The sequence below is a fragment of the Ambystoma mexicanum genome, chromosome 10 (genome assembly GCF_040938575.1).
Source record: "Ambystoma mexicanum isolate Mex_15411 chromosome 10, UKY_AmexF1_1, whole genome shotgun sequence".
Classification (NCBI taxonomy): domain Eukaryota; kingdom Metazoa; phylum Chordata; class Amphibia; order Caudata; family Ambystomatidae; genus Ambystoma; species Ambystoma mexicanum.
The window spans coordinates 1,453,215,001-1,453,237,904 of NC_090932.1; the positions used below are offsets into that span (position 1 = coordinate 1,453,215,001).

General features: G+C 46.5%; 1 protein-coding gene across 2 annotated transcripts in view; it reads right to left on the bottom strand.

Annotated features, from left to right (window-relative positions):
- The window catches only part of ACAD10 (acyl-CoA dehydrogenase family member 10), a 2,051,508-nt gene extending 2,028,918 nt beyond the window's left edge, over positions 1-22,590 (bottom strand). For both annotated transcript variants that reach the window (XM_069619514.1, XM_069619513.1), the window contains exon 1: positions 22,472-22,590. The gene's annotated coding sequence lies outside the window, so the exon portion shown is untranslated. The remainder of the gene's footprint in view (positions 1-22,471) is intronic.
- Between the last annotated feature and the right edge of the window lie 314 nt (positions 22,591-22,904).

Consider the following 22,904-nt stretch of genomic DNA (forward strand, 5'->3'; position numbering starts at 1 on the left):
AAAAAGGATGGCAGCCAGAGGGCATCCTTGTTTCAGTCCGTTGGTAGTTTTTATTACTGAAGATAGGGCGCCGTCTTTAGTCAGGCGGATTCGAACGGTGGTATCACTGTAAAGGGCTTTAATGGGGGCCAACAATTTGCAGGGGCATTTCCTTTGTTCAAGTTTTTTTCCACAGTATATTTCTGTTAATACTGTTGAATGCCATTTGCAAATCAACAAATATGGCATGAACATTGGTTTTGGTTCTGAATGATTGTTGCTTAAATAGATTAAGGATTAGCAGATTTACCGTAGTGCCCACGTTGCTCGTGAATCCAGTCTGGCGAGGGTCTTGCTTATTGTTATTTTTAATCCACTTGTTGAATCTTTTAACAAGGATTGCGGCAAATATCTTGCCTATCGGATACTTCATTGGCAGCGGACAGTAATTTGTGGGATGTTTTCTGTCACCTTTCTTGAAAACTGGGACTATGATGGCCGTTTTCCAGGTTTTTGGTAGGAGCAGATTCTTGGAGATTAGGCCGAAGATTTGAAAGCAGAGTTTAGCCCAGGCTTCCGGCTGTCTTTTAATGATGCTATTGCTAAGGCCGTCTGCTCATGAAGATGGCTATACCAGCGGAGGTTCTCAGTGTTGGAGTTGCAGTTGTCGATAACCTGATTAGTGGGGTGATTGCAAATTGAACGAAAGTGTTCGATCCAATCATTCTCAGGCACATCCATAATCAGTTGATTTTGCAGTGTGTAGTTTTGGTTAAGGAGAGCCCATAGATCCCTGGTATCCCTGGTATTTCTATTACTCAAGGCCTGCAGCATGTATTCTGCATCGTTCTGTGCAATCGTCGCTCTAAGATTTTTAAGCCAATTTCTGTATTTTGATTTTATTCTTTTGACAATGTCAAGATGGTTGGTGTGGTTCATTTTCTTAGCTATGCTTATTGCTTTTCTTAGTTCTTTTTTTGCAAATGGCTTTTTCCTCAGAGCTGATTCTGTTGGTAGAGTACTGATGAGATTTTTGGAAGAATGGTGCAAGAAGCCATTCGTAATTGATCTTTTCTTTTTCTTCCTTACCAGATGTTCTGAAGATCTCTTCCAGTTTTTCCATTCTTTTGTCCGATACGCAGAGTCTATGGAGTCCCCTTGTAATATCTTAGGATTTTCGATTTTGTCCCTGCATCGATACGGTGCATTCCAAGTAGCGAGTAGTTTAGCGTGATCGCTGTTCGAATTCATCAGGATTTCAAATTTAGTGATGTGATTAAGTAGATTAGGCGAGGTGTATATGTAGTCGAGGTATCCACTGCAATTACCTCAATGCCACGTTGGCGAGTATTTCCATTAAGGAGGGTGAGATTGCGTCGTCGCATTGCTGCTGTCCAAAGGTTTGCTTTGACGCTTCGTTTGGAGTTCTTAATTTGAGTACCGTCGTCTTGGAACAAATGTAGATTGAAGTCACCACAGATGAATACATGGAGCCGTTTGTATTCAGTATAGGCGTTGTCGACGGAGGTTAGTATCTCGTCTAGAAATTCATAGTTGTTTGGGACAGACTGACTCCAATAAATGTTCAAGGATGGTCATATGAAACCAGTTTTTATTTATTTTTATTTATTTGTATTAATTTTCTTAAATGAACAACATACAACCATCACATTATGCTAACAAACCCCAAAATCCCCCCTCTCCTTGACACACCATAGCTTGGCATTGACCACCAATTCTGTAAGTATAGTCTGCGTGGGCAATTGTTATCCTTATTACCACTGATCAGTCTTCACAATCCTCCAGCGACGCTCGTCCAGTGAACGGCGTCCAACGCTTGACCCCAGGCCTGCCCGCCTAAGTCTTTCATCCAGTGCCGCTCACCAGGGTCTCAGCAGCTTCAATTGCAGGTTGTTGGAGCAAATAATGTGTATACGCATCCACATACCCGTATCACAACACCGTTGCCTGTTCATCGATCCCCATCCATTCTCCATGTCATTACAATGCATGATGTCATCCTTCCATTGTGACATTTTTGGGGCACTTCCCTTCCCCCACAGCATGGCCACTCTCCGCTTAGCCAATATGAGGAGCTGGGTCACCAATTTCCGTGTCCCTCTAGGAACCTCTTTAGTATAGCCCAACAATCCCATTATTGGATCCGGGTTCACCATTTGGCCCATGATCCCACCAATCGTTTCAAACACTCCTTCCCAGAACTGTCGTATGTTCGGACAGCCCCAAGCAACGTGAAGGAAATCAGCCATCTCCAGGTGGCGCCTATTACATCTCCCTGTAGCACCCGGAAAAAATTCCTTTAGTCTAGCTTGCGTGTAATAAAATTGGTGGATATATTTGAAATGGATCAATTTGTACCCAGCATTGATAGATCCCTTCCTAATTCCTTTGCAGCAGTACTTCCATGTATTCTCCGAGATCTCCCTTCACAATGGCCTCTCCCATTTCCCCCCCCCCCCCCCCCCCCGAGGGTGTGACGCTCCAGTGCCCCTGGACTGAATGAACATAGAGTACAACCCCGTGGTTATAGGTCTGCCCATCAGGCCCTCTTATCCAAAATGGGGGATATCGGTGGCTGGTCAGGAAAGGTACTAAACACCAGTCAGAGACTCACCTTAAGCCTAAAGTATAGAAATACATCCAGGGCTGAGATGTCCCCCTCCCCTTCAATTCCTCCACGGACACGAACCTTCCCCCAGGAAGCAGATCACCAAAGCATGTAATGCCCAGTTTTTTCGTCATATCTACAAAGCTTTTTTCACTAGTCAGGGGTATCCCTGGCGTGTATATAACCGGGAGCTGGGATGAGTATAGAACTCCACCCTATCTTTTCTGTTCTAATTTAGTCCAGGCCCTACACGTTACTTCCACCAGGTTCCTTGGAGAGTGTACCCGGCTTGGGGATAACAGATGACCGACCTAAGCAGATTAGGTGCAGCTACTGCTCTTTCCACCTCGATATGGCGCCTGTCATGTTGTAACCTGTGCCAGTATACCAAAAACCCTGCTTGAGCTACCTCGTAGTACCTCTCAAACTCCGGCAGCGCCAGACCACCCTCTGACACCGGGGCCACCAACTTATCCCACGAGACTCTGGCCGGTTTATCTGCACATATGAATTGAATTAATGCAGCTTTCAAGCTACGAAAGTACTCCCAGGGGACCGCCACTGGGGCATTCAGAAAGATATAAGGGAACCTCAGAAGAAGTGTCATCTTTACCACGGATACCCGCCCATATAAATTCAGTGGTAGCCTCTTCCATCTACCCAAAGCTTCCCTGGCCCTGACCAAAGTTTTAATGTAGTTATTATGGTACACCACCAGCGGGTCCCTTGCGATAGAGATGCCTAGGTAATTTATGGAGGTCATGTGCCATTGAAATCCCCATGTGTCCTGGAATTGTGACGTGGCTTCAGTTAGTGGGAACAAGACTGATTTCTCATTTATTTTTGTCCACATGTTTTTATTGGCATTTGTGTAATTACAGACATGCATTTCCCAATTGTTCTGTAGTTTAATATAGGAACGAACAAACTAAGGACCGAACGTCAGTCCTTAACTCTTCCCCCTCCCTTGCCCCCCCTCCCGTCGGAATGCAGATAATGTTCCTGTTGCGGTTTCAAGTTCTCTAGAGTTCAAGTTTAGTTAAACATGTCCAAGATACAGATTTTATGGGGGCACCATTGTAACATATAGTCACTCTGTAGATGTTCTAGTGCGGGTCCCCAGGCTGTGCTAAATTTTTGGGCTACTCCCTGGATGTTGTATGTGATTTTTTCCATGGCGATATGGGACCAAGTTCGTCTGAGCCAGTCCAGGTTGGACGGTGGCAATTGTTGTTTCCATTTTTGTGCAATTTCTAGCCAGGCCGCTGTTAAAAGTCCCTTGAAGTTCTTTTTTTGGGGTATCGTCATAGTCCTGTCCTTAGGGTTCCACAGTCCACACATCCATAATTCTTCCTGCAGGTTTTCCGCCCCGTCGAACATGGCCTGCATGTGGGTTTTTATATCTGTCCAGAATTGTGATAGTTTTGGGCAATCCCACCAGATGTGTCTCCAGGTCCCTACTGAGGGACAGCCCCTCCAGCATTTGTCTTGTGTGGACGGGTACATTTTGTGTAGTTTTTCCAGGGTGTAATGCCACTGCACCATAATTTTATTCCACGCTTCTCGCACCTGGATGGCTCTAGACCACTTTGGGATGATGTAGCATAAGTAGTCCCATTGTTCTTTTGGAATTGCTTTCCCCAACGTGATCTCCCATCGTCTCATGTATAGCCATTTGACGTTTTCTGTTGGTGTGTTGAGAAATCTGTATATAGTTGATACGAATTTATTGGATCCGGAATTTGTCAAGATGTATTTTTCAAATGGAGTCAAGTCTCTGCTCACTGCTACTTTTATCCGAGGGGAGGAAAGCCAATGGCACAGCTGGTCGTATTTGAATTTGTCCTTTGACGACAGCCCTAATAAGGTTCTGCAGTCTGAGAATGCCCTCAATCATTGCCCAACGAACATGTCCCCGACTTTTGTGCAGTTTGCGTCCTCCCATTTATGATGGGCCCCCTTCTCCATGCCTGGTTGGAATTCCGGGTTATCAGTATCGGCATAAGGGGGGCTGGGTCGATCGTCAGGATTTCGTTTCATGTTAACTTGTTCCATATATCCAGTGGAGTGCTCATCACCTCACTGATGCGTGCATTCTGGTGTCTATGCTTCGGCTTCATCCACAGTAGTTTGCGAAGTCAGTTTCTGGCCACTGCTCTGTCTTGTGCCTCCAATATCTTTTGAGAGGTGTCAGGGATCCACTCTTTGAGGACCCACAATTGGGCCGCCTCGTAATATTTTCTGAAGTGTGGCATCGCCAATCCCCTCCCCCGTTCTCTTGGCGCTGTTAATGTCTGGCTCGATAGTCTGGGCGTTTTCCCCTGCAATATGTATCTCGAAGTTGCCTTTATGAGGGCTTTAAAGAATGAGGGGGGAACTCGGATCGGGAGAGCCTGGAAAGTGTATAGTAGTCTTGGTAAGACTCATCTTAGTTGCCATGATTCTTCCCCACCACGAAGTTGAAAGTAGATTCCACCTTGCCAGATCTCCTTTGATCTTTTCTAGGAGGCGCGGGAGGTTCTCTGCATAGAGATTGGCAATTTTGTTTGTGAGGGTTACTCCCAGATATTTGATCCCTTTCTCTCAAGTTTTTAGTTGCATCTCTGCCGCCAGATTTTGGATTTCCTCGTTCTTCCCTGCGAAGGTTAGGATTTCTGATTTGTGTCTGTTAATTTTCAGTCCAGAAATGGCGCCATAGTTCTTTATTTCCCTCATCAGATTCGGGAGGGATTCCTTTGGGTTCGACAGGGCCAGGAGCATGTCGTCCGCATATGCCATTGCTTTGTGTGTTATTCTGCCATGTCTATTCCCTGTATTTCTGGGGCTTCTCTGATCCTCTGCAAGAGTGGTTCCAGAAAGATGGCGTAGAGGAGTGGGGAGAGCGGGCACCCGTGTTTGGTGCCTCTTTGGATTTTGAACGACTGCGAGTTCCCCATTCACCGCTATCCGAGCCGATGGATTGTTGTAGTTTGCTCGTATCATTTTTATGAATTCCTTTCCCAATCCCATTTTCTCCAGGATGTGAAACAGCATTGACCATTCCACTCGGTTGAACGCCTTTTCTGCGTCGAGCGCTAGAAGGATGGCCGCCGATTTGGTGTGTCCAATCTTTTCTATCAGATGGTTGATCCGTCTGATGTTGTCGTGGGTCATTCTGTTGGGGATAAAGCCGGCCTGGTCTTGGTGGATTAGTTTAGGGAGTACTTCCGCTAGTCATTTGGCCAAAATTTTGGGATATAATTTTGCGTCCAAATTAATTAATGCAATGAAGCGGTAAGAACTTGGGGTTTCTGGATTTTTCCCTTGCTTGTGGAATACTAGGATCTATGCCTCGTTCATGGAAGGGGTGATGTCTGTGCGCTCTTTTAAGGCATTAAATAATTCTGCCAGGTACGGGGTCAACTCACTTATGTATGTTCTATAAAATTGTGCTGTAAAACCATCTGGTCCCGGTGCCCTATTTTTGGGAATATCCTGTATTGCCTCCTCCACTTCTTTTTCTGTGATTGGCTCGTCCAGTCTCTGCTTCTCCTCTTGCATCACTGTCTGGAGTGTTACATTTCCCAGGTATGTGATCTGGTCTGGCTCTCTTGGACTTTGTGGCATATAGCTTTTGGTAATATTGGCGAACTATCTTCCCCATCTCAGTAGTTAAAGTGCATCTTTGGCCTTGCTCGTCTGACAGAGCTTTTATCGATTGACTTTGTCGTTTGTCCCGTAGTTGTCTGGCTAGTAATTTGTCTGCCTTATTCGATTTCATGTAATACCAGTGCCTCAGGTGTAGAAGGTGGCTTTCAGCACGTTTGTTGCATAGTCTCCAATTGGCCCTGCACGTGTCTATATGCTCTTTTTACTTTTGAGGAGTTATGTGCCAATTCTGTTCTTAGTTCGTGCTCATTGCTTATAGTTCTGCCTCCCACTTGTTTATTAGCTTGTTTTTTTGTGCCATGAGCGCTATAATATGACCGCGTATCAACGCTTTGTATGCCTCCCACAGAGTCGACTTGGATATTTCCTGTGAATTGTTCTCGATGAAATATTCATTAGTTCGCTCCCTGACAGCCTCTCTCAGGACTGGGTCTTGTGTTTTTTCCTCTCGGCAGTGTCCATTTCCATAGGCGTGTTTGTTTGTGAATGATGGGAAGGCTGATCCATAGGGGGGCATGATCCGACGAGGGAGAGGTCACTCATCTCTGTCTCCCGAATTTTCAGACGACCCTCCGCCTTATCCAGTCTCTCCCCGTGCTTGTCCAGACGGACCTGCATGAGATCCACCTCGCAGGTCAGAGTATCGAGCTTTCCATCTAGAGACTGTATGCCCGACTACAACTGCGTGAGCATGGCCTTGATGTCTTGAAAGGCGGCGGCAGGGTCAGGGCCCATCCCCGAGGCGCGCGCCGCAGGGAGATCTTCCATCATTGCACAGTTCTTAGCTTAGGTGGACATCTCAAAATGCAACTTCAATTGCGGTTTGCCACCCTTACCGGATTTTGACATGCTGCGTAAGTGGGGCAGGCCCGGGTCGACGCCGGCCCAGCATGCACTATTTATGGATCCAAGTGCCTGTGGCTTTACGAGGACTCTCCCTGTGCCTCTCCGACCCAGGGTTCCGTCCCCACTCCACGCGGCAGAGCCCACACGCCTCCGCAGGCCGATCAAAGTTGGAGCCCCCACTAGGGGACCATGTCCGTTCCCAGACCGGCGCACAGCCGCCGCCTCACTAACTCCTCCAGGACAGGACTACAGGAGCAATGCCTTGGGTTCCCTACACCTGTGTTCCCCCCGTACAGGTAGCACCACCAGGGGGGTCTGTTGGGTTTCTACAGACTCAATGGCTCTCGGGTGAAGCCCAGAGTGTCCATTCACATATGTCCCAGGTGTGTAGGGAATCTTCCCATCGGGCCACAGACCTTCCAGCACCTAGTTCCTGTCGGGGAGGGCTCAGCAGTCACACCACCCCCCTGAAGCTTGCAGTTCTCTGCCGGGACTCTGTTGGCCGAATCGTGCCTAGTGCGTGCCCTCAGTGAAGTGTTTTTTTTTTTGTTTAAATTTATTTTGGGCCCCACAGCCCAAAGTCAGCAGATGCGCACTGCGGACAGCCGACACCACTCCCGCACCGCCACCAGGCCCCCGCTATGGTCCCGCACCGAGACCCAGCGAAGCGCGCAAGGTCCGGCCGCCGCGTCAGCCGTCCACCAGAGAGCCCAGTTGCTCCCCGCCGTGGCTCTGTCCTCAGCTCCACGAAGGTACGCGGGAGCCAGCCGATGCCGCCGCAGCCACAACTCTTCCTTCCTGGCCAGGTGTCCCGAGGGGAGCGAGGACTCACCCCACTCCGCTGCAGTCGGCGGCGGCCTCGTTCTCCTCACACGATGCTAGCCTGCTCCGCCTTGCACAACGGCAGCTCACAGCTGTCCAGCCGGAGCCGCCAGGCCGGGATACGCACTTCCTTGGACCTGCCTGGGTCGCACTGACTCTCTAATCCTTCGACCTTGTGTGAGGGACAAATACAGGCAGTACACCGCACCCGCTCCCCGCAGGGCTGGCCCTCCTCCACGCCACACTGCCGAGTCGGCCCGCGGTCACGGCACAATGCCAGTAATTGTGGCACCGTTTCACTACAACTTTCCAGTTTTGGGGGCCTGGCGCTATTAAACACAGGTCACCGCCGTCAGTGCGCAGATTCAGAGCAGGAGTTTACCAGATAACCTGCCGGATAGTGTCGGGTGCTGGAGAGCTTCACGGACCTACGGCCATCTTGGCCGGGCTCTCTAGCGCCCCCCATGAAACCAGTTGTTAATGGAGAGTGTTTCAACAGCATCAAGATGTGCTTCTACTTTCCATAGTGTTAAGAGGCCGGAGTTGGGACGACCTTTGGTGTTGGTGATGGCAGGGGTCATGTGAGCCAAATATCCATCACACAGGGTTTGTTGGGAAACCCAAGTCTCTTGGAGGCAGATTATGTCATAACTGGGAAAGTCGTTGTTTCCCAGTTGGAATAGGTGAGTAGACCCTCGGGTATTTTACAAACATAACCGTAGAGATTGGTGATGTCATGTCTGTAAGCATTATAAATAAGCAGTCCTTTCCTTTTTATTGTATCCTTCTGTGCCTTTGTTTTTGTATGAGACCGGGGAGTATACTCTCCTTATATTTGTGCAATTTCCCGGGGACCCAAAAGGCCTTTTGTCTTCCCGGGAACTCCTCTGCGAGTCTTCGCCCTGGTTTATATCAGGGACGCGATCCGCTCTTCTGCTGGAACTTTCCGATGCATTTATTGCATCATCTTTTCTATCTCTGTTGGTTGAAAGGTTCAGGATTGTAGCAGTAGTGAAGCATTTGAATCCAAATGTTTCCATTTGTTCCGTTTGATTCATGATTGTTTGGATCGAATTGTTCAAATAGAATTGGCACATATCGAGTCCGTTGAATTATCGTCAAGAAATTCTACAACTTTGATATCTTTTGATTGGATTTTTTTTAGAGCAAGAATGGCATGGAATAATCTCAGGAGAGTTGTCCTGTTTAGGATTAATCCATCTTGTGAGGGTTCCGTACGTTTGATCTCGATCGTGTTCTTTATTTTCAATGCTCTCGGGTCAGTACATTTTGGGAGTTTCAGAGTGATCTGTTTGTTGTCTATATTGAGAGGTCGAGCTGACTGGTTTCTCTTTCGCTTTGAAGCTTCCGTTTCTTTAGTGACTTCCCGATGGCAGTTTTCTTGGTGGGATCGAGCATCAGTATGCTGCGAGTCCATTGAACGATTACCATTGTTGTGAGTTGGATCATGTCTGGACCATTCTCCTTCGGTGTCAGATTTCTTTGCAGGACAATGAATCATCTTCGCTATGCTCTGTGTTCCCATCCAAATATTCATCAACAATGATCAATGATGATGTATCACAAAACTCATCTGATGGTTGATAAATTGTTCTTTCTAAGATGATACTTGCATCTTTTGCGACTTGGGGCTCATGTTGTGGGTCTTCGTAAGTTGATAAATTGATGAACAATTCTAAGTCATTCAATTTTCTTTCTTTAGGTCTTACTGATTTTTCTGTTAGAGTTAGCAGATTCGTAGGGGGATCTTTAATTTTTCGAGTAGCAGGTTTATTCTCCTTGGGCATCACATCTTTTTGCGAGGGCAACAAAGTGTCAAGTTTCTTAGAAAGGCACGGGAACCCTTTCTGGGCGCTTTAGTGTTCGATTTGTTTTTCCCGTGTGCTGCGCTACACGGCTTTGCAGTATCTTTCGTCAGAATTTTGGTCTGACTAAATATTAGAAAGGTCTCCACAAAGATTTCTTCTGGCAGTGATCCTTCATATGATTTATTTCTCTGCCTAAAAAGTAGAGTTTTCATGTTTCGCTTGTGGAATGTGTAATAGTAGGTTTCAGGGGGGTAGGTAAAGTAGGTGTGGAGGGAATAACATTCCATTGCTTGGGTGGAAGATTGTGTTTTCAGTGAACTACATCCAATGTGTCCTGCAAGTCTTTTAAGCCTGAATTTCCTTTGGCTTGCTTATTTTCAAGTATTTTGATCAGTGTTGTGGTAATTTGTTCTCCATCCATACGATCATGTCTGGCGACGTCGAATAGGCAAGTCTGCCACATATTGCTAGTTTCAGCCTCAGTGTCGAGTCTGCTTTGTTTCTTGTTGGCTAGTGCTTCCATATGGATTTGGTTGGAATAAGTCATAGCAATTAGAGTTACTTGATATCGAAAAATTTCATGAATGGATTTGTACAGTTTTGTACACGAAATGAGGGCCTGATTAGTGGCTGTGATCATGATGTTTTGTAATTCGGCCATCGTCGTAGGTAGACGGGTCTGATATTCCTCTTCTGGGAGATGGCATTGGCATTTGGAAGTAATCTCTTTTTTGCAACTATTTTCCGGGGTTTTATAAACATCTTGTGTGGTTTTTGATTGTTAAAGGTGAGCAATGTTTTTCTCAATCTGCAGATCCAATGTGGAAGAGGCTCGCGCATTGGATCCTACTAAGGTTTTTTTCATGCCTTGGAGTAGAGGTCTTTTTTCTGTTCTCTCCGATTAGGTTTAAAGGATGAGACGTTTCCAAACACTTAATTTCTTTTTCCTTGATCACTCATGATCTGCTCTCTCTCCGTTATATCCAAGGAGAGACTAGCCACGCGGTTGTTCTCACGATTTATTCGATTGGGTCGGCAATTAGTGCTTTCCAATTGGGATTTGTGGTAATTATTATGCCAGAATTCTTTCGCTTGGAGCACTCTTTTTCTGTTCTGTCATAGGTTCAGTTATAAAGTCATTCTGGCTGGTAGTTATCTTTTTGCTCAGTGCTTCATTCTCTTCGTTGAATGGAGTCTTAGTTCTTTGTTGCTATGCATTGATTTTCCATTCAGTTTGTTGCAAGCATGTCATGTCATCGTGGACGGACATAGCTTCTGTCGAGGGCTGTGAATGAGTTAGGTTCTCTGTGGCTATATTGCGCGGAGCGTCCTTTTTTGCCTCAGTTGTTCCACTGTTTTGTTGGGATGCGGATTGAAGATGGTATGTCTTTAAATGTGTCTGTTCACGCATCCCCGACAAAGGGTTAGAACAGTTGGAAGTAGGTTTTTTCCATTTTTATGGAAAACGTTGATTCAAGCGCACGTTCAGTGCAGTTATTATATGTTTTTGTTCCTAAATTAACGCTTTCAGGCATATTCAAGGTTGTGCAGTTTGGAAGTACAACATTTTGCTTGTCGTGCTTGCTGTTCTGTTGCCTTTGCATTAGAGAGCTGTAGTTTGAGGCAGTCACAGAGGTTTTGGGCGGAGTCTTCACAATGGCTCCTTTTGGCATTTTTCGTAGTACTGAATGTTTTTCCTGTTGTCTTGTGAGAGGACCGTTGCGGGCTTCGTTAAGGGCCATTGTATTCAATCACATTGGGCCAGATGGAACACATTCACAGGCAGTTTCAGAGGGCAGACGGCCGATTTGAGTTGGAGTCGTCATGGGATCAAAAGTTGGAAGTGGCCACAGTCTCCCCGAACTGTTCCTGATCCTATTAACTTATCTGGAGTTCTATCGAGTAATTGAGGCAGCCTGGGGATCAAAGGCAAAAAGCGCCTGCAGTCTCCCTAGGCTAGACCTGAGATAAAGATAAGGTTCAGCGGAGCCAATAGAACATTAGCCACCTATCCGCTTCAGAAATCCGCCGGAGTTATTGCTCCGATTTTATTTTTCTCCCCCAGTTCCTTTCCCAGATTCTTACTGCAAACGCCCTTTATACACCACTATACACCGCTAGTACGCCAACGTGTACTTCCGTACTAAAAAAGAAACGCAAGGTGCAACTATAAAGAGCAGCCACGGCCACCAGCTGTGCTTGCCGCACACAAAGCCGCACACGAAGCAAAGTGAAGCCTGTGTGCTCAGCTTCTCCGCCGGGTTTTGAAACCAACAGTACAAGCGCACACGCACGCAGACACACAAGCGAAGTGGTGCGAACGCTGGGGGGCTGAGGGGCTGGAGGGCCGCTTTGTGGGCCTATGGGACCTGAGAAACCAGGGGGGTGGGGGGTCCTTACCACGGGCTTGTCAGTCCTTTGCTGTGGTCGTATCTGCACCGATCAGGTTAGCTCCAAATCAGTTTTCCGCGACTCCTGTGGCTCCAGAGCTGAATCCACCCTTGCAAGGTTTGCAAGGCTCAAAGGGCTAAAGGACCTCTGCTCTCCAAGTCCCAGAACACACTGAATCAAGCCACACCTCTCGCACCGGAACAATAAGAGGCCGCTTCAGAGTCAGCTGAAGGGATTGCCATGTCCCTGGTCAAGAGTAAAACAGAAAGGAGGAGAGCCAGGATGCTGGGAAAGACCACAAATATTGGTGTATGGACGAGTGTACACTAATGAAGGTTTACAAGATGGAGTATTGGGAAGCAAAGCGGCGAGACTGGCACAGTCGGCAGTGAACAAGGTGCCGGAACAGAATAACAAGTGCCTGATGGAGTGGGACACGAGTGCAAATTTGTTGACATGGGTGGAGAACGAAGCTGGACCGATGCCAATAATTCCCCTGAAGACACCAGCATTGTGCTTCCAGAACAGTGGCGATGTCGAAGTGGACGAGAATGTAGGGTGCAAGACAGTTGAACAGCTTCCAGACATGAGAGCAGGAACGGCAGTACTAAGGTACCATTTTTGGGTTTATGGATCAAAGGCGTATGAGAAGCTGCCACCTGAATGGGGAGGAGTCTGCTTCTTTGTACACATCAACATGCCTTCGTTGGTGGTAACCAAGAAAGATGTGAAGCTTGATAAATTCCCGAAGATGGATAACAGACGAAAGAAGAGGTCAGTCAAGATAGCACCCACAGCCCAGACAGAGAAGGCAGAGAAGCAGACTGGATTGAGCAGAGTGAAAAGAGGGGAAAATTCTTTGCATCAATAATACCAGAAATACAGACCTACTCAAATGCCAAATTGTTACAGATCATTTGTTGGGAGCTGATGGTAACAATAAATTCGACAGTAAATGGGTTCAACGACATAAAAGAGCTCAAAGCGATAAGGTTGGTGGTGCTCCAGAATAGGTATGTTCTGGATCTTCTCATGGCCATGGAAGGAGGAGTTTGCACAAAGACAGGGAGTTCATGGTGCACATTTATACCAGCTACCGACGAAGATAAAGGAACTCTCTCAGATGCAGCTGTGCAATTGGCACACATATGCGAAATGGAAGATGAAGCATGAGGGACAGGAAAGGACCAGAGCAGGCTAGCATATATATGGTCATGGATGCCATCATTGCCGTCAGGTGGACTAAAGGTGACAGCTAGAGCGCTGATACTGGGAGCAGCCTCAGTATGTGGGATAATTATATGTATTAGGAGGTGAAAGAAAACAGCAGAAGAACCTACTGCAATGTAGATACTGATGGATGTGAACATAGGAGGAAAGATGGATGATATGTTGAAGACCAAGACAGATCGCACAGTGGGCTGGGTACTTAAAGGTTACTGGTGAGGCCCAGTTCAAATGGTCAATGATGAAAATAATTCCACATAGGAGAAAAGATTCAGAGGAGAGCCGGGCAGACAACTGCTTGTAATCGGGTTCAGGGTCCTCATTGTGTCTGCCTAATAATTATACTGCTCCTCCAGTACTGCAGGCTGCAGCTCGTGCAGTGTGAGGTTTGTTCACACTGTTCCTTGAGCCCAGTGGGCCCACAGAACCTGGCACCTATGGTTAGAAAGTACCTGCCGTGCTTTCATGATAGCAACACCTAGTGTGCGACAATAGAATGAACTTGTATGCTCATTTAAAAACCTTAAACACTATTTACATTCTTCAACTGCTTTAAAAGGCGTTTCCAATTTTTGGTTGCAAATAGTGATACTTTCACAATACAAAGTTAAGCATTCAGTATGTACAAAATACAAAAAAATATCAAAAGTCGGCACCAATGACTATGTTAAAAAGGAATGAGAAACTTGCACACATTTACACTTGCAAAATCATGGTCACTCTTCTCAAAACATGAAAAGGACAAAGAAACCAACTGTTTGGAATTTTGTGTAGACACAATTAAAGCATTTGCCAGACATTGCCATAATGGTACTAGGTGTCCATAAGTCAGCACCAGCTGGAAAATGGTGTGATTAGCTGGCCATGAGATAGGAGTGTCTGGCAACCACCTAATTCCTACCTACATATAAGTCAAAGTGCTAGCTTTGTCAATACATATTTTTAACAGGACTTTGGAATATATATACATCCATTAGCTGAAGGCACAATTTGTTAAGACGTTTATATTACACTGGCAGCACATTACAGCTGCAGTCAAGCCATTAAATCTCAAAAGATTCTATGTCAAGACTCGGAGGCTCAGATTATGCTCTCAACTTCTCTTTACTACTCGAGCAGCAAGTTAACAATAAACAATTAAGAAAAACCAATAAACAAAAAACTACAATTCCCAGCAGCATGCAATGAATTCGTAGTCCGTTTTTCATAACTCATAAAATATCACGTGGTTCCTCAGTCCAATCATATCACATCTCATCCCCTATAACCGCTGTCAGAACCACAGTCCTTCCTCTTTCTTTGCTGCTCGAGCAGCCGAGATAAGTACCTTACATTATTTCGATACGTATGTCGGTGTGAGTGAATATAATGATTTATTAGATATGGAAATGTATAGAATGTTTCCATAGAATGTAAGCGCGTACAGCAGCAGCGCATTAGGCAGGAACGGCGGAACATATCCGCATAGCGGGAGAGACAACAGGATTTTCGTTCCTGCCTCTGGGCTTGCCTCGTTAGGGGGCACTGTGAGAGGAAGTTTGCAACGGCGCGACGGGACGTTTCAGTTCTGGCACCATTGTGAACGGTAGTACAGGGTGATTAGGAGACTGGTGGCAATATATATATGCGAGCGGAGAGAAGCGACTTCAGCAACAGCTGATTTGAACTTCGCTCACTGCATGAAACACCAGGAAGAGAGCAAGTAAAGCTCTGGCATCAGATGCCACCTGGTGGCCAAAAGCAGTACCGCAGGCTTATTTAGCCATTGCTGCAACTCAGATAAGTGACGGGCTCAGTCCCAGGCAAAACTAAGATCAGACCCCTCATTCGCTGCCTGATTGAGGAGGGAATATCTTCAAAAGGTATTGAATTGAGATACGCTCTCTAGCATTGACGGGCTCAGTCCCAGGAATAACTGTAATTTACCAGAGACTCGCCTAGCTACAACACAACATAAAACTGACGGGGGCAACCCAAGAAAACTGCACATTAATTACACGGCACGAATTTAAGATGAGTGGTTACTCTGATGACTCTGAGGAATCTCATGTGAGTGGTCTACGCATGAGTGAGGCGGTGCAGAGGATGAGTAGTGCCGAAAGACGCCACTGGGAAAGGGGCATAATGAAGGACCTGGCTGCTTTGTCACATGGCAAAGAGCGCAGGGAGAAAGGGGGAAAGAAGAAGACAACCCGCAGGGACCGTACCTCCCAGACCCCCCGGGTTCGCCACGCTGGGCCAGAGCGGACAAGAGAAAGGCGAGGTCTCATGAGAGACGTAACATCAGTTCAAGCGAATCAGATGATAAATACTGCAGAAGCAGTTCTAAATCTGACAAATATGGTAGGTGAAGGCGAGCGTCCACCAGATAGCACGATCCTCCCCACAATGAGAGACAATAATGGACTCTCCCAAGATGGGAATAAGGCTCAGACAAAGTGCGGTTGAGCTTAAATGGGAGTTTATCAATCAGAATAGGGCATGCAAAGGACTCTGCAAACTCCAAGAGCGCTCTGTCTGACAATAGCAAAGACAGGCGTAAATATTTACAAAAAACGTCATAAGAACCTACATACTATAGGGGGCACAAGTTCGTGGGGATTGGGTGGCGACGACTAACTATAGGTGCTGCTGCGATGTGGTTTGCCGTGGTCGGTGGACATCACTGGTTACCCTCGTGGGCCGGGCAGGTCAGGTCAGCTGGGTTCATCCGGACGGTGTTGTTGTGCCAGCCGTGACCAGTGTCAGTGATGAATGTCTTCCCTGGCTTTCTGCCCTAAGGCCACGCACACCGCAGTCATTCAACGTTGTAATATTATCTTCCCCGATAAATCCTCCAATAGGTTATTCTACAGGTTAATGCAACACAGGAGGAATGCACCTAGAGTGGGGTCTTTTGGTGATACATCAATACATGGTTACCATCGTCCTGTTGACCGGGTATCATAGGTCGCGAGGTTGGGTCTCTGGGCAAGGGAAGGGCTGTCCGAGTTATCATGTCTCGTTAGAAGTCATTATGAATGTGTTCCTGTAGTGTTGCTATAATATTGGGTGTCCTAATTTTACAGGGCCCATTAACCTAAGGTGAGCCGGTGGGTCGTGGAGCCTAAGAAAGGGCGCCTTTGGATCTGTGTTTAAGGCCGGGGTTTACTGCTGGGTTGTAAATAATTCAGATGGCAGGCCGTGGCCTTGGGTGCTGCGGGGGGAATGTGAATGTTTGAAGCGGCTCCAGCCGAATTGGGGGAGGTGGAGCGGAGTAGCACAGGCCTCTGCTCTTGTGTGTGGCAGGCTTCAATGGGGAGGAAGGGGGGGGGATGGCCTTGCATATGCCCACAAAGGTATTTTCCTCGTGTGTTGCGGATTTAAGTGGAAGAGGCATAAACATTCATAGAATATACAATACTCATTGAGTCTTTTCAAAGCTTATGTTTTTGACATTGTTAGTGCCTTTTACATGGCCATTTCAAATGTGTTACCTATATGCTAAGTATTTAACAACCACAAAATTTTGTTACATTTCTATACATGCGCGGTAAGCGAGGTAGTAGTAAGGTTGGTGGAGCACGCAGGAACAACCCGCTAAGACTGATGGCAGTGACACATACATATGAGCTTGGACATACATATTGTGCATTTTCGTGCACCACTTACATGAGCTCCCAATAGGGCTGTATTTGTCTTCCTTTGCACTCTAGCAGCATTAGTTCAGTTATGGCATGGGACCTTGGGGTGCGGTCTTCTCGGCGAAACATATAACATGAAAGCCCCGGGACACTTTTACCATTTGCACATAGCTACGGAGATGTGGGTACTTCAACCCGAATGCCATATAAGCACACATTCTGCCATCTTTATGGAGGTTACATGTTTTCAGTCAGAAGGGTCATGGAGAGAAGAGTTTCCTCACAAGTAGTTTGCTCATTAGTATTTGGGGGCTCTGCTTTTTGTAAGGGGACCATTTTACAGTTCTTTTCCACCCCGGCCCTGCTGGCCGGGTCCTACTGGGAACAGTGATACACTGCGGAATGTGAAATGTTACAGTGTTTGCATCTAACACTAGCTCACGTCCATCTGTTCGTGGGAACGGGCTCTCAGCGGATCTGCCAGGGAGCTGCGGCCGCGCTGACAAGTGAGACTCTCCAAGGGTGGGGGCCGCGCTGCGGCGCACAGGGTTCATGCCATTTGATTTAAGCCATTTTGATTTCACAAGATAGTTTCCAGGGCCTAGCTTAATACAGCATGTTTGGTCGATGTCTTCAGCCAGTGGTCCACCCACCACCTGGGCCCTGGTGGCAGGGGGAGCCCCTGACGTGCCATGGACTTCACAGGGGGGAGAGGATGCAGGGGAGGGGGGTCTCTTGGACCAATCCTCCCATACATTTGTCAGAGTCAGACCTCCTAAGAAGAGAAAGAGTGGGAGCCCAAGGGCAAGAAAGGCAGGAGGAAGGAAGATGAGTCGCACAGAGACGAATTTGACCCGGACGAGTTGGTACACCCAAGGTTAAATGAGTGGGAACCCCCCAAAAGAATTACAGAATATATAAGAAAGAGACTTAGAACGCCCTTGAGTAAGCAGGCGAGAATCAAACTAAGGGCTGAGTGCCCCAGGCCTAGGGTGCCGGACGGGGTGGCTGATACCCCGGAGATTGATGAGAGAATAATCACGTTCCTGGGGAGATATGGCAGGGACGTGAAAAAAGTAATAGACAGGTCCTGAAGGTCCTGTCAGGACAAACTGTTGGATATGCTGGGGCCTATCACTAGAATTTGGGAGCTTGCTGAGGCCAAAACAAAGAAAGAGCCCATCAACCCGGAGATAGTGGCTGGTTGGGCGCAGAGAATCCTATGCCTGTTGGGGAATGCAAGCATGGCGTTGCCTACAGAAAGGAGGAGGTCCATATTAATGAAGTTGGACTCTATGATGGGAGAGCTGGCTTTGTCTGAGCAAGCTGCAGCAGCGAACGGCAAACTATTTGGGGATCTCTTCATTAAGGATATAGCGAAGTTTGCCTACACATACGCGTCCATGGACAAGGCACGATCATCCCTTAAGAAAATCTTCGGGAGGACGTTTTTTGACAGGGCTGGAGGAGGCAAGGACCATTCGTCCAGCCACAATCAGTACAGAAGGTCTTATAACGACAGAACCAACTGGAAGAAAGCCGACTGGAGGTCGAACCCTTTCTTCCCTTCCAGGGGAAGGGGCAGAGGGTGGAGAGGAAATGGTAGACAACAGCACCAGAGTAATCCATGTGAGAGAAATGAAAGCAGTGATAAAGATGGAAACAAACATTGAGGGTGAAGTTAAATGTAGGAAAATGGGAGGAGATATCCTCAGATGCATGGGTGAGGCAGACAGTTCGAGCTTTTCAGAGTTTTGACAGGAACCATCGCAGGTAACCTCACCAAGGCAGATAAAGTTCAGCAAACTAGACAAGGATCTGTTAGACAGAGAAGTAGAGTTACTCAAGATAAAGAACGCAATAGGCCCAGCCTCAGACGGTCAGGGAGGTTTCGTAAGCAACCTGTTCTTAGTGAAAGGGAAAAACAAGGTAAGACCAGTAATAAACTGCAAGGGTCTGAATTATTTCCTGATATACAGACATTTCAAAATGGAGGGGATACACCTTTTAAGGGACGTCCTTCAGAGGAGATTGGTTAGCAAGGATAGATCTCAGAGATGCTTATCTAACGATTACGATTCAACGGGACTAGAGGAAGCTTTTACAATTCTTCTGTAAAGGAGAAAAATGGGAGTTCAAATGTCTTCCGTTTGGTCTAGCGTCAGCTCCCTGGTGCTTCACCAAACTTTTCAAACCAGTGGTAGGACACCTGAGAGAACAGGGTATCAGAATGATTATTTACCTGGACGACATTTGTCTGATGTGCCAGGACAGAGAGATTCTGGTGGAGCAGATTCGGAAAACAGCAGCTTTGCTACAGCAGCTGGGATTTCTGATAAACTGGGAGAAGTCAGAGCTACAACCATCACGAGAGAGAGAATTTCTAGGCTTCATGTTAGAGACAACTCAGGGTTCACTCAAACTACCGTTCGAGAATGTGAATTCCATAAAGAAGGAAATAAAGGGTATGATGACAATGCAAGAAATCTCGTTGAGAGATAGCGAGGTTTGTAGGATATTTCCAGGACCTCTGCACTACAGAGCATTATAGGAGGTTAAAGATAGATCGTACGAACAAGTGGCTATATCTCAGGAGGCGAAGTTGGAGCTGGAATGGCGGTATTGCCAAATGGAGGCATGGAATGGCAGGGCGATATTTGGCTCATCCCCGGACCTGTAATAGATCGGATGCCAGTGGATGGGGATGGGGTGCCAGATGTGGGGATCAAACGACGAGGGGGAGATGGTCGAGCGAGGAGTTAGATCTGCACATCAATTGCTTAGAGCTTCTGGCGGGATCCTTCGCAGTCCGTTGTTAGACTCGGGAAGGAGTGAAATGTGCCATTCTTTTAAAGATGGGCAACGTTTCGGCAGTCAGATACATAAATCGACTGGGCAGGACGAGATCCAGGATGCTGACATAGATGGCCAAGGAGTTTTGGCAACTATGCCTCCAGAGGGGAGTCAGTGTGAGAGCGAAACACCTGCCGGGAGATCTCAATCTGGTGGCAGACTGGAATTCGAGATACTTGAGGGACTCCAGCGATTGGCAACTGGACAGCTCAGTATTTCAGGAGTTAATGCATCGAAGAGGTCTGTGTTAGACAGACTTGTTCACATCGAGATTGAACAGGAGGATCTCCAGGTTTTACAGCTGGAGACCAGATCCGGAAGCGACAGCGACGGATGCATTTCTCCAGGTTTGGGGACCAGCGATGGAATACGCATTCCCTCCGTTCACCATGATAGCGCACACGGTGGCACAGGTCAGGAGACAGGAAGCAACAGTGATTCTAGTGACACCCGATTGGAGGGGTCAAGCAGGGTTCCCGGACCTTCTGGAGTAGTCATATGAGGCTCCAATTCTGCTACCACAAAGTTAGGACATATTGTTAAGTCCTGCAGGAGAAACGCACCCATTGGTACGATCAGGGAACTTGAACCTGATAGCATGGGCGATTTCAGGAAGACATGTGCTAAGCCAGGAATTTCGGGGACGGCTCAAGAATTTATTAGAGAGTCATGGGCCCCAGCTACCGGGAAGGCCTACAGAGAGGCATGGAGAAGATGGAGTGATTGGTGTGTGGAGAGAGACGTTGATCCCATACGAATGGATGTAATACACATAGTGAATTTTCTGACGGCACAGGCGGCCCAGACAAAGGACTATTAACAATTACAGATCTGCGATAACGGCATGAGTACATTGAGGATAGACCAGCAGGTGAGCATCCCATAGTTTGCAGGCTACTGAAAGGTGTCAAGTGCATGAGACCACCCACACCTAGATATTCTAGCCTGTGGGATGTGAGCGTGGTATTAAGGATGCGTGAGGCTTGGCCAGACAACGAGAATCTTTCTAGGAAAGCGCTGTGGGCTAAGTTAACTACCTTGTTATGTCTGATTTCATGCAAGATAGTGTCTGATGTGAAGGCTTCAGAGGTAAATATGAAATCCTTCTCACCTTCAGGGGTAATATTCTATATAGAGAAGAGGACAAAGACAAACAATAAATCGGTTGAGTATATGGCTTTCCCGGGGAAACCCAAGTTATGTCCGATTAGGTGTTTGAAAGTGTATGAAGCCAGGGTGAATATGGTGAGGCCCATTGGGGAATGTCAATTGTTGAAAGCTATTAGGAAACCTTTTCAAGCAGTAGCATCAGCCACTTTGTCTAGATGGGTAAGATGGTGCATGGCAGAGGCAGGCATAGATGTGGGTCAGTTTGGAGCTCAATCCACGAGAGGTGCTATGGCGTCATCGGCCTTTATGGCAGGAGCCCCCCCTGGAAGATATTTTGAGGGCGGCAGACTGGTCTAATGAGGAAACTTTTAAGAATGCCTATTTTAGACTGGTAGATTAAGTAGCATCGTTGGTGGTAAGTAAGCTTTAAACATGCATAATCTGAGCCCCCAAGTCTTGACATAGAATACAGATTTTCCATACATTTGTTACATAAAGTCATGATTCTATTAAAGACTCGTAGGCGAAAGATTATTCCACTCAATTCAATTGATACATCAAATGTGTGTAAATATGGTATTTAAAGAGTAATGTAATGTTGTAAATGGTAATTTAATTATGTTGTTATGCGATTGCCCACCCGTTAATGAGATGGGTAATGGTATATGGAGCAGAGTAGAAGACAACGGCTTGAGAGTGGAACAAAGTGAAGTAAGAAGTCGTCTACCGGTTGGGGCGCAAGTTTGAATGTTCGATCAGCAGAGGAAAGAGGAAGGACTGTGGCTCTGACAGCGGTTATAAGGGATGAGATGTGATGATTGGACTGAGGAACCACGTGATATTTTATGAGTTATGAAAAACGGACTACGAATTCATTGCAGGTTGCTGGGAATTGTAGCTTTTTGTTTATTGGTTTTTCATAATTGTTTATTGTTAACTTGCTGCTCAAGTAGTAAAGAGAAGTTGAGAGCATAATCTTCCGCCTTCGACTCTTTAATAGAATCATGACTTTCTGTAACGAATGTATGAAAAATCTGTACTGTTTATAAATAACAGTGGCAGGCCAATGTTTGATGTTACTCCTTGAGAGCTAGCTCCAAGAGAATGTGTTAAGACGGAGAGGGACATGTAGTGGATGGGCACGACCGTAAGAGTTAACATGGCCAAGAACACAGTCAATGAGAGGGTAAATAGCTAAACAATACCCTCAGGCTGTGCGTCTCACCCCAAGTCATCTCCCTCCGAGCTGTACTCAAAGCAATAGCTTCTGTTCACTGGTGGCGCGGCACTTAATAGCACAATTAAAAAGGGGAATCATTGTGAGGGACATGCCACAGATAAAGCGATCCAGCAACCATGAAATACTCGAGCTCTATGCTCATGCCTTGCCAAACATTTCTAAAGTTCTTGAAAGAATGTTAAAGCTGGGTCCATCATTTCATTCCCTATAAATAAATACTTTGAAATAGCGGGCAGACGGCACCTAAGGCGTCCAAAAACGCCGCATGAGTTACCTTTCGGGGTCAGTTGATTCCCCTATATTAAAGCCTCCTCCCACCACTTGCGCGAGCGTAGATCCACACTGTCAAACAACCTCCGAATTAGCTCGAGTACTTTGACTTGGATGTCAAACACATGCACGTCCGCGAGCGCATGAAAGTGCCTAGATGTTAAAGAAAATGCAGCGGCCATTTTGGAAAGTGCATCGCTCCTTTCAGAACGTAAGTTTAAAAACCAAAAAACATGATAACATTAACACAATGCATAATGATAGTTGCCAGTTGTAAGTGAAATAAATGTATGTTAACAAGTTTCAGTTTCAGAAGTGAATTCAATAAGATTCTGTACTTTTTCTAAATGAATACACCAACAAATACAGGCAAAATAGTTGTAGGACACAAAAGGTTGTGGGCAGAATGCAGATATTTTGAGGGTTGTTCGTAATCG